Raw genomic sequence first — 12,423 nt, forward strand, 5'->3', positions numbered from 1 at the left:
TGAGGGTCTTTATGATAGAAATACCCCATAATGGACCCCATTATGAAAACTGCACCCCTCAACGTATTCAAAATGACATTTTGAAAGTTTGTTAACCCTTTAGGTGTTTCAAAGGAATAGCAGCAAAGTTCAGGCGAAAATTGAAAATCTTCATTTTTTACACGAACATGTTCTTGTAGACCCATTTTTTTTTTAACAAGGGGTAAAAGGAGAAAAAGCCACCCAAAATATGTAGCCCAATTTCTGAGTAAGGAAATATCTCATATGTAGATGTAAAGTGCTCTGTGGGTGCACTAGAGGGCTCAGAAGTCGCATTTAGGAAGCTCCTATGGTGCCAGAACAGCGGAAAACACCCCACATGGTATACTATTTGGGAAACTACACCCCTCAAGGAACATAACAAGGGGTACAGTGAGCCTTAACACCCCACAGATATTTGACGACTTTGCGTTGAATTTGGACGTGAAAATGAAAATGTTTATATTTTTTACTAAAATGCTGATCTAACCCCAAATTTTTCATTTTCACAAGGGGTAATAGGTGAAAATGTCCCCCAAAATGTTAAACCCCATTTCTCTCGAGTAAGGAAATCCCTCATATGTGGATGTAAAGTGATCTGTGGGTGCACTAGAGGGCTCAAAAGGGAGGGAGCAACATTGGGCTTTTGGAAAGCGAATTTTGCTGAAATGGTTTTTGCGGGGCATGTCACATTTAAGAAGCCCCCATGGTGCCAGAACAGCGAAAAACACCCCACATGGCACACTATTTGGGAAACTACACCCCTCAAGATACGAAACAAGAGGTGCAGTGAGCATTTACACACTGCACACTGGTTGGGATTGGGAAACACTGAGTTAGGTAACAGACTACCGAAGTGTTTCCGCACCACTGTCTGTTTCCTAACTCAGTGTTTCCCAACCCATGTGCCTCCAGCTGTTGCAAAACTACAACTCCCAGCATGCATGGTCTGTCAGTGCATGCTGGGAGTTATAGTTTTGCAACAGCAGGAGGCAAACGGGTTGGGAAACACTGAGTTAGGTAACAGACAATGTTTCCCCAACCAGTGTGCCCCCAGTTGTTGCAATACTACAACTCCGAGCATGCCCAGACAGCCAAGGAGCATGTTGGGAGTTGTAGTTATGCAACAACTGGAGGGGAACAATTTGGAGACCACTGTGTAGTGGTCTCCAAACTGTAGCCCTCCAGATGTTGCAAGACTTCAACTACAAGCATGCCCAGACTGCCCAGGCATGCTGGGAGTTGTAGTTCGGCAACATCTGGAGGGCCAGATGTTGCCGAACTACAACTCCCAGCATGTCTGGACAGTCTTGGCATGCTTTGACTTGACATCTGGAGCGCTACAGTTTGGACACCACTGTCTAGTGGTCTCCAAACAGTGCCCTTTCAGATGTTGCAAAACTACAACTCCCAGCATGCTGAGACTGTCCAAGCATGCTGGGAGTTGTAGTTCTGCAACATCTGAAGGCCAGATGTTACAGAACTACAACTCCCAGCATGCCTGGACAGTCTGGGCATGCTGAGAGTTGTAGTTTTGCAACATCTGGAAGGACAGTGGTCTCCAAACTGTCGCCCTCCAGATGTTGCAAAACTACAAATCCCAGCATGCCCAGACAGCCAAAGGCTGTCTGGGCATGCTGGGAGTTGTAGTTTTGAAACTCCTAGATACCACAGTGAAGATCACTTTACGGCAATCTTCACTGATGCCTCTGGGAAACCACCGCTGCTGCCTCCATTTGCCTGCACCTCCTGTCAGCCTCCGGTCCATGGTCCCCGCGTGAAGCCAGGTAACCGGCGCAGATGGTCCCCGCCAAATCCACAAGCCCCTGCACATCTCCGCCATCTTCCCCTGCTCTGCCCAGACATCCAGGGGCGGGCAGAGCCCCAGCCCCTGCCCTGCGATTCGCCGATCAGTTCTGATCGGCCAATCGCAGGGGATAGGAGGAAGTGGCCCCCCTGCCACCTAGCTCCTATCCTTTAGGATGATTGGGGCTGACTCTGACAGCTCCGAACATCCCTATTTTTCCGGGCCATCGGGTCATCAGACACCCGATCAGCCTGGAATCACAGTGAATCGCCGATCTGAATTGATCTCAGGACCCCCCCCCCCCCAGGCATTTGCACAGGAAGCCTGCTGAACGATTTCAGCAGGCATCCAGTTCCGATCCCCATCCGGCTAGCGGTGGGTATCGAAATTCCCACCCGTGGTCCCCAACAGGTTATACAGGATAGACAATAGGAGGCTGCCATTTACCAGTCCTGATAAACAAAAAATAGGAGCGTGACAGATGCAGTTTTTTGTCCAATATGTCTATGCCAGTAGGTTTCTCCATAGATTTTCTGTTGCACCTTCTTGTTTGACATTAGTTTCCTATTAAAACATTGTTTAATCTACTTAATCCCACCTCTACAAAAAGATACCTAGCCAACTAAACCAACTAAAATCATGTTGGCATAATCATCATAATAAGACCTGGGTCTCAATAGAGGCAAGTATGATGTAAATACCTGATACGGATATTGCTGTCCACAGCAATCTCACAGTGTACAATAACTATAAATACCCCTACAGTAAAGGCAGGTATTATGATATGGAAAAACATCTCTAAAAATATTCTGAACCCCGCAAAATATTCAGAAACCCCACTAAGGGTTCTCCAATACCTTCTTCCACAAACGGATTTGAGGCAGTGGGGTAAATTAGGTATTGAAAAACTAGCCGACATTAGCATAGGGGAAAATTGTATGTCCTTTTCTGACTAAGGGTACGTTGACACTACGGAATTCCCGTGGAATTCCGCGCTGTGAACTTAACATTAGTGTGAATGGGTCTCCACGAGACCCGTTCACACTGCGGAATTTCAGCGGCGGACAAGCCGCTGAAATTGTTCCGCACAAAGAAAGAACATGTTCATTCTTTGCGTGGATTCAGCAAGCACTGCATAGCTGTCAATGGTGACGACTCAGTGCCCTGTGGCCCTAGCGCTGAAGTGTTTTCGCCGGTGGCCGCCAGACGGATACTCCACTCGCTGAATTCAGCGAGCGTAGATTCTGCAGTGTGAACGCAATATTTGTAGTTAAGACATCTTTTAACCTCCCTTAAACGGTATACATTGGTAGACCCCCCCCCCCCCCCTCTATGAACAAACATTTCTAAATAGGGACCACATGGAGAAGGGGTTTCATGGACATATATTCATTTGGTATCCTTTAAAACACCACACCCCTATCCATTTCAATGAGCCTGGAAAACGGATCTAGGCCATAGTTTTTCATTAGAAGATTGGTATTTCGTCTTTAGTTTACCATCCAGAGTCTCTCACTGTACTAACCATTTCGATATTTCTATGAAAATAATGTATAGATGGCATTTGGATCTACTTCTGCTGAACCAAATCTCAACCCAATTTTCAAAATACCGCTGGAGATGTAAGGTAGAAGTGGGTTCTTTTTTTCACATGTGGTGGGAATGTCGAGAAATTCAAAAATGTTGGAAACAGATTAATTTTCTACTTAATAGCATTACTGGCAGCTCTATAAGTTGGGGCCCAGAGGTGCCATTATTATCCTTAACAACCAATACCCTATCTAATCTTGAATTGACAGTAATAACACATTTTGTTTGTGGCTCGTTCTCAAATAGCGCAGAGATGGAAAACTGATACAATCCCTACCATTTCTAAATAATTTTACTCTATTCATAGGAATTATAAGATGGAGGGCTTAGTAGCACAAAAAACTTTATCCACTATAATATATGAACAAAAATGGAGACTATGGAAACTGTTCCGAAGCAATACTGAATTAGTACTTTACTAAGTGATCTAAAATGGATAGTTTACAATGGAATAGCTAGGAATAAATATAGAAAAGTATTTAATAATAGAATAACCCTTGGTTTATAAAGTATGGAAGTGATTAGTGTGAGTGTTTGATGTGAATGGTTGATATTAATTCAGTTTATGTTTTTACAAAAATAGAGAGAAAGAAACACAGCCGCACATCCACAATATGTATTTTGATCTACTTGCTTCTCAGCATAAATTCAAACACTAACAGGTTGTTAGTATACATTTTGTTCAAAAAGTACAAGCCCACTCCCCACATCAAGGCCACCTATTTAGAGTGGGTCCGTAACCCAACATTGGCATAGCGCCGGGCAGTGGCCACCACAACCACAACACCATGCCTACATGGGGAGTGACCCAGAGGCCGACCAAGCCCCTGGCTCCGGGCCACACCATCCCACAGACAAAGCATCACAAAAACAATGACCGCCGCAGTGCAACCACACCAATGTGAATACTTACCAAGAGCTCCCTGCCAGAGGGCTGGGAGAACGCTAGGAGGGGTGGTGCGGCCCAAAGCCAGAGGCTTGGTCAGTAGCAGTGGGGCTGTCTTGCCACAGGGTCGTTGATCAAGATCATGAGAAGCAAGTAGATCAACATACAAATGGTGGATGTGTGGCTATGTTTCTCTATTTGTGTTGTACATTTGTAGTCTCTCCTTTCTTCCATGGCCAGCACTCCACTCCACCCATTCGGCCCAGGCGTTTTAAAATTAGCAGGAGACTGCATAAGGGTTTCCTCCTTACATTCTCCATTGTTTCTGCGATGCTTTGTCAGCCCTCTGGTAGGAAAAACATGGTAGGTGTTCACACTGGTGTGGTTCTCTGTGGAGGCCATTGTTTCTGTGATGCTTTGTCTGTGGGGTGGTGCGGGCAGTGGGGCTGCCTGACCACTGGGTAGTTCCCCCTGTGGGCATGGTATCTCAAAGACAGTGGCCGCCGCCCGGCACTAGGCCAGTGTTAGGTAAGGGAGAAAAAGGCAGTGCCCACTCTAAATAGGTGGCCTTGACGTGGTGAGTATGCTTGTACTTTTTGATCAAAATGTATACTAACAACCTGTTAGTTTTTGAAATTATGCTGAGAAGCAAGTAGATCAAAATACAAATGGTGGATGTGTGGCTATGTTTCTTTATTTGTGTTGTACAGATTATGTTTTTGCTATCTCTTTGTTTGTTTTTTTCCCCTGGTTTCTTCAAGAGATTATGTCAGCATTTGATTTTGTGTATAATTGGTATGTGTTAAAAGCAATAAAAATGTATTTTGAACAAAAAAATAAAAAGAAACCTAGCCTAAGACACTTTTCTATGAATGTAGAGTGAGAAGCCAATTTAGTGTCATCACGGGCTTGTCACCCAGCTTTCCTAGTTCTAAACGGCTATTCTTACTAGTCATGTAGTGATCAAAGAGTGGTTGTTTTATAGTCTATCTAGATTTACCATTGAGAAGTATGGAAAAGAAACCTGAACCCAATTCCCTGTTGGAGTTTCAATTATGATTTTTCTATTTGCAATCCAACTCTTAAAGTAGTGGATCTATCTAAGATACAAAAGAGAAAGACTTGAAATAGAATAATAATAATATCATAATAAAATTGCCTGTATAATAGTAACCAGTATAATCTTTGATTTCCTAAAGGTATACAATGAATTATTTTTGCAGTAGGATATCCCACTATTCTTTAACAGTGACAGGGTGACATTGGGAGAGTGAGTTATAAATATAGGACAAAAATAATTATGTAATGGAATAGGATTGGCTGCTGGGCAGGTACTACCGGCCTTTCCAAGTGTCCAGTCTATTTAGGGATGGTAGGGCTGTCTCATCACGCTCAGGGCCTGCAGAGCATTCCTATCCTAGTTTTTCATCTTCAATTGCTCACAAGGATAACATTTCTGAGCACCCTCCCCCCTTAAACCTCGTTGTTTTGGCATGATTCCAAGACACCAATGACGTCAGGGGAAAGCTACAGGGAGGATGGTACATGGGTGGGAGCTGACACAACTGGTGGAAAGGAGATGTCAACAAGGATTCAGTGTAACATAACTGAGGAAACTTCATAGCTGAGTGAAGTGTTATCCCACAGGAAAGATTAGACAACCTAAAAAAATGCACATGAGAGCGCTTACTATAAAAGGTGTCATTTGACCAGGCGCAGCAGATATTTACAGACCCTAAATTCATATTAAAGGGGTCATCCTCATTGAACAATCTGGTGAGAATAAATGGGGACCCTACTGAGCAACCCAGACATTAAAATGACTCTGCACCCAACTGTGGTGTCCCAGCACCAATAGCAGTCCTGTGGCTTTGGACTGTCTCAGACAGTTTGGCAGCACAAGGTGTTGAACCCACCAGAGTCTTACAGTTAAACCAATTCTGCTTACATTCTATTGTCAGATAATATATTTTTCTAAATTAATTATGTTATTGTTATATGCATGTATGTTTTCTAAGCTACTACACCCTTAAAATGAGAGCAGTGAACCCCATGTGACCCTGCCTGCCAATGGGAACCCCTAAAGTCTCCCCTATATAATGTAGTGTAGAGGAGTAACCCCAATTCACCCTAGTAAGGCTTCTGAGCAACAGTCTGGTTCAGGTGTGCTGTGTGGAGAAGCCTCAAGGGAAGGCCCAGCTCAAATCTGATCTATCTGGTCATCCTGCATGGATTACTTGCACATTGGAAGTTCATGCCCCTGCGGAAAAGGCTTCAGTACCTTCACAGAACCCTACCTACCAGGATTCATCTTTCCGTCTCACAAGTCAGTATTAATCTGTTTGGTGTCAGCACCAAATGTCCCAGCAAGGCAACAGGGCTACAAGGAGTTGCGCGGCACTCTCTCACCTCTCTCACTCTTACTAACACCAACCCATGGCACCACACAACTACAGAATGTTTATATCAATGGGCAGTGTGTATGGCACCTCTCATTTCGCTTCTTAGGATCTGTTCATTTAGGGCATGTGCACAGGTGTATAAGCTGCACCCATGTGCAGCACTGCACCACAGCTTTCATGAGCAAAGGGCAGTGTGAAGGGGATTGTTTACAATGGATATGAAACCTAATCAGGGACAAAACATAGAGGAGATGGAAGCATAATAAACCCTATTTCTCAGTACTGGTTCAGACCATCTTGACACTTGGATACCCATTAGGGATTTATCTATAGCAGGTGCCACAGTGACAATCACTCCCAGACCCTGATATTGGAGGGGACATGGTAGGTAGGGGCCTGTGAAAGGAATCCCCATGGAGCCACTCACACCATGTAGTAGAAATGGAGCCAATTTGAGCTGGGACCCCCATTTACATGATGCCTATAACATTGTGTGGATCTCCTGTATGCCCTGTTTCTACAATATTAAAAGGACATTACATTACAGCATCTTCTCATTTTTACCCACTCCCTAAATATATCTAGTAAGTTGTGCGTTCTAAACAGGCTTGTCCCAAATGGACAACCTCTTCTCTAAGCCATCTTTGAGATCAGCTGATTCAGGTAAATCCAGCCAGTGGAAGATTTTACATGCCAATTCAAATGAATGCATGACTATGTAATATATGGTATGAACCACTTCTCGTTGCAGTTCTTCTATAGAAAGTTCCCTACCATATGTCTTAATGGGAAATATGGAAAAGACAACGTTATTAAATATGGAAGTAGAATTGTGGAATGAATCTATGCACAGTGCTGTGAAATAGTGTATATCATTCACATAGTAAATACAGGGTGGGCCATTTATATGGATATACCTTAATAAAATGGGAATGGTTGATTATATTAAATTCCTCTTTGTGGCACATTAGTATATGTGAGGGGGGAAACTTTTCAAGATGGGTGGGGACCATGGCGGACATTTTAAAGTTGGACATTTTGAATCCAACTTTTGTTTTTTCAATAGGAAGAGGGTCATGTGACACATCAAACTTATTGGGAATTTCACAAGAAAAACTATGATGTGCTTGGTTTTAACGTAACTTTATTCTTTCATGAGTTATTTACAAGTTTCCGACCACTTATAAAATGTGTTCAATGTGCTGCTCATTGTGTTGGATTGTCAATGCAACCCTCTTCTCCCACTCTTCACACACTGATAGCAACACCGCAGGAGAAATGCTAGCACAGGCTTCCAGTATCCATAGTTTCAGGTGCTGCACATCTCGTATCTTCACAGCATAGACAATTGCCTTCAGATGACCCCAAAGATAAAAGTCTAAGGTGGTAAGATCGGGAGACCTTGGGGCCCATTCAACTGGCCCACAACGACCAATCCACTTTCCAGGAAAATGTTCATCTAGTAATGCTCGGACCTGACAAGATGGTGCACCACCACATTATGGGTGTCAGGTCCGAGCATTCCTAGATGAACAGTTTCCTGGAAAGTTGATTGGTTGTTGTGGGTCAGTTGAATGGCCCCCAAGGTCTCCCGATCTGCCCCCCTTAGACTGTTATATTTGGGGTCATCTGAAGGCAATTGTCTATGCTGTGAAGATACGAGATGTGCAGCACCTGAAACTACGGATACTGGAAGCCTGTGCTAGCATTTCTCCTGCGGTGTTGCTATCAGTGGGAGAAGAGGGTTGCATTGACAATCCAACACAATGGGCAGCACATTGAACACATTTTATAAGCGGTCAGAAACTTGTAAATAACTCATGAAAGAATAAAGTTTTGTTAAAACCAAGCACACCAGTATTTTCTTGTGAAATTCCCAATAAGTTTGATGTGTCACATGACCCTCTTCCTATTGAAAAAACAAAAGTTGGATTCAAAATGGCCATGTTCAAAATGGCCAGCATGGGCCCCACCCATCTTGAAAAGTTTCCCCCCCTCACATATACTAATGTGCCACAAACAGGAAGTTAATATCACCAACCATTCCCATTTTATTAAGGTGTATCCATATAAATGGCCCACACTGTAGATTACAACTGCAATAACATGATTGCCATGACTCCCAATTTTGCTACACATTATTATAAATAATGCAGAAGAATACAGACCCCTCCAGTGGGTGCCTTGCTTAAATGTATGCATTACGCTAGTATGACAAAAATGCCACAAGTCCTGTGACATCAGTCTCTGTATGACTAGATTAGAACGACCTTTTGATACCCAGGGCCCGCTCAAAGCCTTCTGACGTCTATGCATTTGTGTGCACATATTTAGTGTGAAAAGCCTTCAGCACCAATGAGAGCAGCAGTCGTCTTTTTACCCTTTCAGCACTCAAGGTTAAGGTCAGCAGGGCGACTCCCAGGCCCCATGCAAGCACAAGTGGTGTATGGATAGTATGTCTAGCTCTTGCACAATCAGCATATGTGACAGTGACAGATGAGAAAGTGCACACTGCTAAAGAACCAAGCACTCCACAAGTATATATATATATATATATATATATATATATATATATACACACACACACACACACAATGTCTGTGTGTATGTGTGTGTTCCAGCATCACATCCAAACGGCTAAAAAAATTAACATGAAACTTGGCACACATGTTACTTATAAGTCAACAACATACATATAGGTAATTTAACCCTTACTCACCCCCATTTGCCAGGGTCAGGGTTTTTGTTTAAAGTCCCATACAAGTCTATGGGAAATATATGTTACTGCATAACTTCCAAATGGCTGGAGATTGAAATTTTTCAAGAAAATGAAGTATTTCTCACTGAAAAGGATTGCAGCAACACATGTTTTGCTATGCACATTGATTCCCTTTGTGAGTATTGGAACTAAACCAAAAAAATTGAGGAAAAAGAGCAAATTGGACATAATGTCACACCAAACTCCAAAAATGGGCTGGACAAAATGATTGGCACCCTTTCAAAATTGTGGAAAAATAAGATTGTTTCAAGCATGTGATGCTCCTTTAAATTCACCTGGGGCAAGTAACAGGTGTGGGCAATATAAAAATCACACCTGAAAGCAGATAAAAAGGAGTGAAGTTCACTTAGTCTTTGAATTGTGTGTGCCACACTAACCATGGACAACAGAAAGAGGAGAAGAGAGCTGCCTGAGGACTTGGGAACCAAAATTGTGGAAAAATATCAACAATCTCAAGGTTACAAGTCCATCTCTAGGGATCTAGATTTGCCTTTGCCCACAGTGCTCGACATTCTCATTAAGTTTGCAACCTATGGCACTGTAGCTAATCTCCCTGGGTGTGGACAGAAGAGTAAAATTGATGAAAGGTGTCAACGCAGGATAGTCCAGAGGGTGGATAAGCAGCCCCAAACAAGTTCCAAAGATATTCAAGCTGTCCTGCAGGCTCAGGGAGCATCAGTGTCAGTGCAAACTATCTGTCAACATTTAAATGAAATGAAACCCTATGGCAGGGGACCCAGGAGGACCCAACTGCTGACACAGAGACATAAAAAAGCAAGACTACATTTTGCCAGAATTAACTTGAGTAAGCCAAAATCCTTCTGGGAAAACGTCTTGTGGACAGATGAGACGAAGATAGAGCTTTTTGGTAAAGCACATTATTGTACTGTTTACTGAAAATGGAATAAGTCCTACAAAAAAAAGAACACAGTACCCACAGTGAAAGATGGTGGAGGTTCAATGATGTTTTGGGGTTGTTCTGCTGCCTCTGGCACTGGGTGCCTTGAATGTGTGCAAGGCATCATGAAATCTGAGGACTACTAATGGATTTTGGGTCACACTGTACAGCCCAGTGTCAGAAAGCTGGGTTTGCATCAGAGATCTTGGGTCTTCCAGCAGGACAATGACCCCAAACAAAGGTCAAAGAGCACCCAGAAATGGATGGCTGTTTCGGAGCTGGACGTGGATCCTCTAACCTGTGTGGCTGATGACTCTGACCATATCGGGGAGCGGAGTCTAAGGTGCCGCTGGTCAAATAATGTAGCAGGAAGTAGTGTTGGGCGGTATACCGGTTCATACAGAATACCGAAAATTTTATGCTGCACGATATCAATTTTTCCCATACCGCAATACCGGTTGGGCCCCCTCGCTGCGCTGTCCCCACATCTGGGAACTAATCATATGTGACCCGCGAGCACTGTTCTGCGCCCCCCCCCCCAAATTAATTATCAGCCCAGCGCTGCACTGTCATCGGGGTAATACTCACATATCACCCCCAAGTGCTGCCCTCCTCTTCCTCCTATTTGTTGCGGGCCACCGGCACTGACCCTCTATACTGTACGCTGTATCCCTATGCCCGGGCTGCAAAAGGTAAACTAAAACTTTAACTCACCTTCCCCGGACCTGCTTCCTGGGGACGTGAACGTCGGAGAGCCGTCATGACAGTGAGCTCAGCCTATCACCGGCCGAGGCGTAACATCGCTGTGGCCGTTGATAGGCTGACTGCTCTCCAACGTTCCTGTCCCCAGGAAGAGCATGAGGCCGACGTAGGAACATGCGTTAAAGTTTATTTTGTTTATCTTTTGCAGCCCGGGCATAGGGATACAGCGTACAGTATAGAGCGTCAGCGCCGGCGGCCCGCAACAAACAGGAGGACGAGGGGGCTGATAATTAATTGGGGGGGGGGGGGCAGCAGAACAGTGCTCGCGGGTCCCATGATTTGGGAGGTGGGGGTGAGAAATACTGTTGTATACCGTGGAACTGCCATATGTTAAAAAAATACCGTGATACACACACTTGGTCATACCGTACAGCTCTGGTGGGAAGGTCTGGATACACGGGTAAGGCAAACAGGCAATATAGAATGCTTAATCTCAGGCTAGGGGCACTGAAGATCTGGCAAGTAAGAGGGGGAGGTGCTGGAACTTACTGAGTGGAGACAGGTGCATGACATGATTATGGGCGTACTGGCCCTTTAAATTTTAGAGCTCCGGCGGGGACACGCACGCCGGAGCTGAGACACAGCGGATGCAACAGGGGAGAGGGGTGAGTGAGGGGCTGGGATTTGCATGCGGGCGCATCCAGTGATGTGAATCCCAGCCCCGACGGAAGCTGGGGACATAGGAACAATGCACTCGTGGCCGGTGCATGCGGCCGGAGCTCGGAGCGTGACAACAAAGCGCTGGAGAGTTCTGAAGTGGCCAGCAATGAGTCCAGATCTAAGTCCCATTGAACACATGTGGAGAGATTTTAAAATTGCTGTTGGGAAAAGGCGCCCTTCCAATAAGAGAAACCTGGAGCAGTTTGCAAAGGTTAGCGTGGTGCAACATTCCGGCTGGGAAGCGACTGATTTCAGTTATTTTTTCCAAAGGGTGTGCAACCAAATATTAAGTTAAGGGTGCTAATTATTTTGTCCAGCCCATTTTTGGAGTTTGGTTTAACATTATGTCCTATTTTCATTTTTTTTCCTCCCTTTTTTGGTTTAGTTCCAATAAACACAAAGGGAATAAACATGTGTATAGCAAAAAATGTGTTACTGCAATCCTTTTCTGTGAGAAATACTTCATTTTCTAGAAATATTTCAGGGGTGCCATTTACGATCATGACTGTTTTTGTTTCAAGTCCCATGCAAGTATATGGGACTTCCAGTACCTTACTCCATAAGCTCCGCTCTGCACTCCTGATGAATGTGTCGATCCGGTTTGCAAGCCACAACCCATCT

General features: G+C 44.2%; 1 long non-coding RNA gene across 2 annotated transcripts in view; it reads right to left on the reverse strand.

Annotated features, from left to right (window-relative positions):
* Positions 1-12,423, reverse strand: part of LOC130276001 (uncharacterized) — a 195,346-nt gene that overhangs the window by 78,287 nt on the left and 104,636 nt on the right. The window lies entirely within an intron of this gene.

Source organism: Hyla sarda, chromosome 6, assembly GCF_029499605.1.
Source record: "Hyla sarda isolate aHylSar1 chromosome 6, aHylSar1.hap1, whole genome shotgun sequence".
Lineage (NCBI taxonomy): Eukaryota > Metazoa > Chordata > Amphibia > Anura > Hylidae > Hyla > Hyla sarda.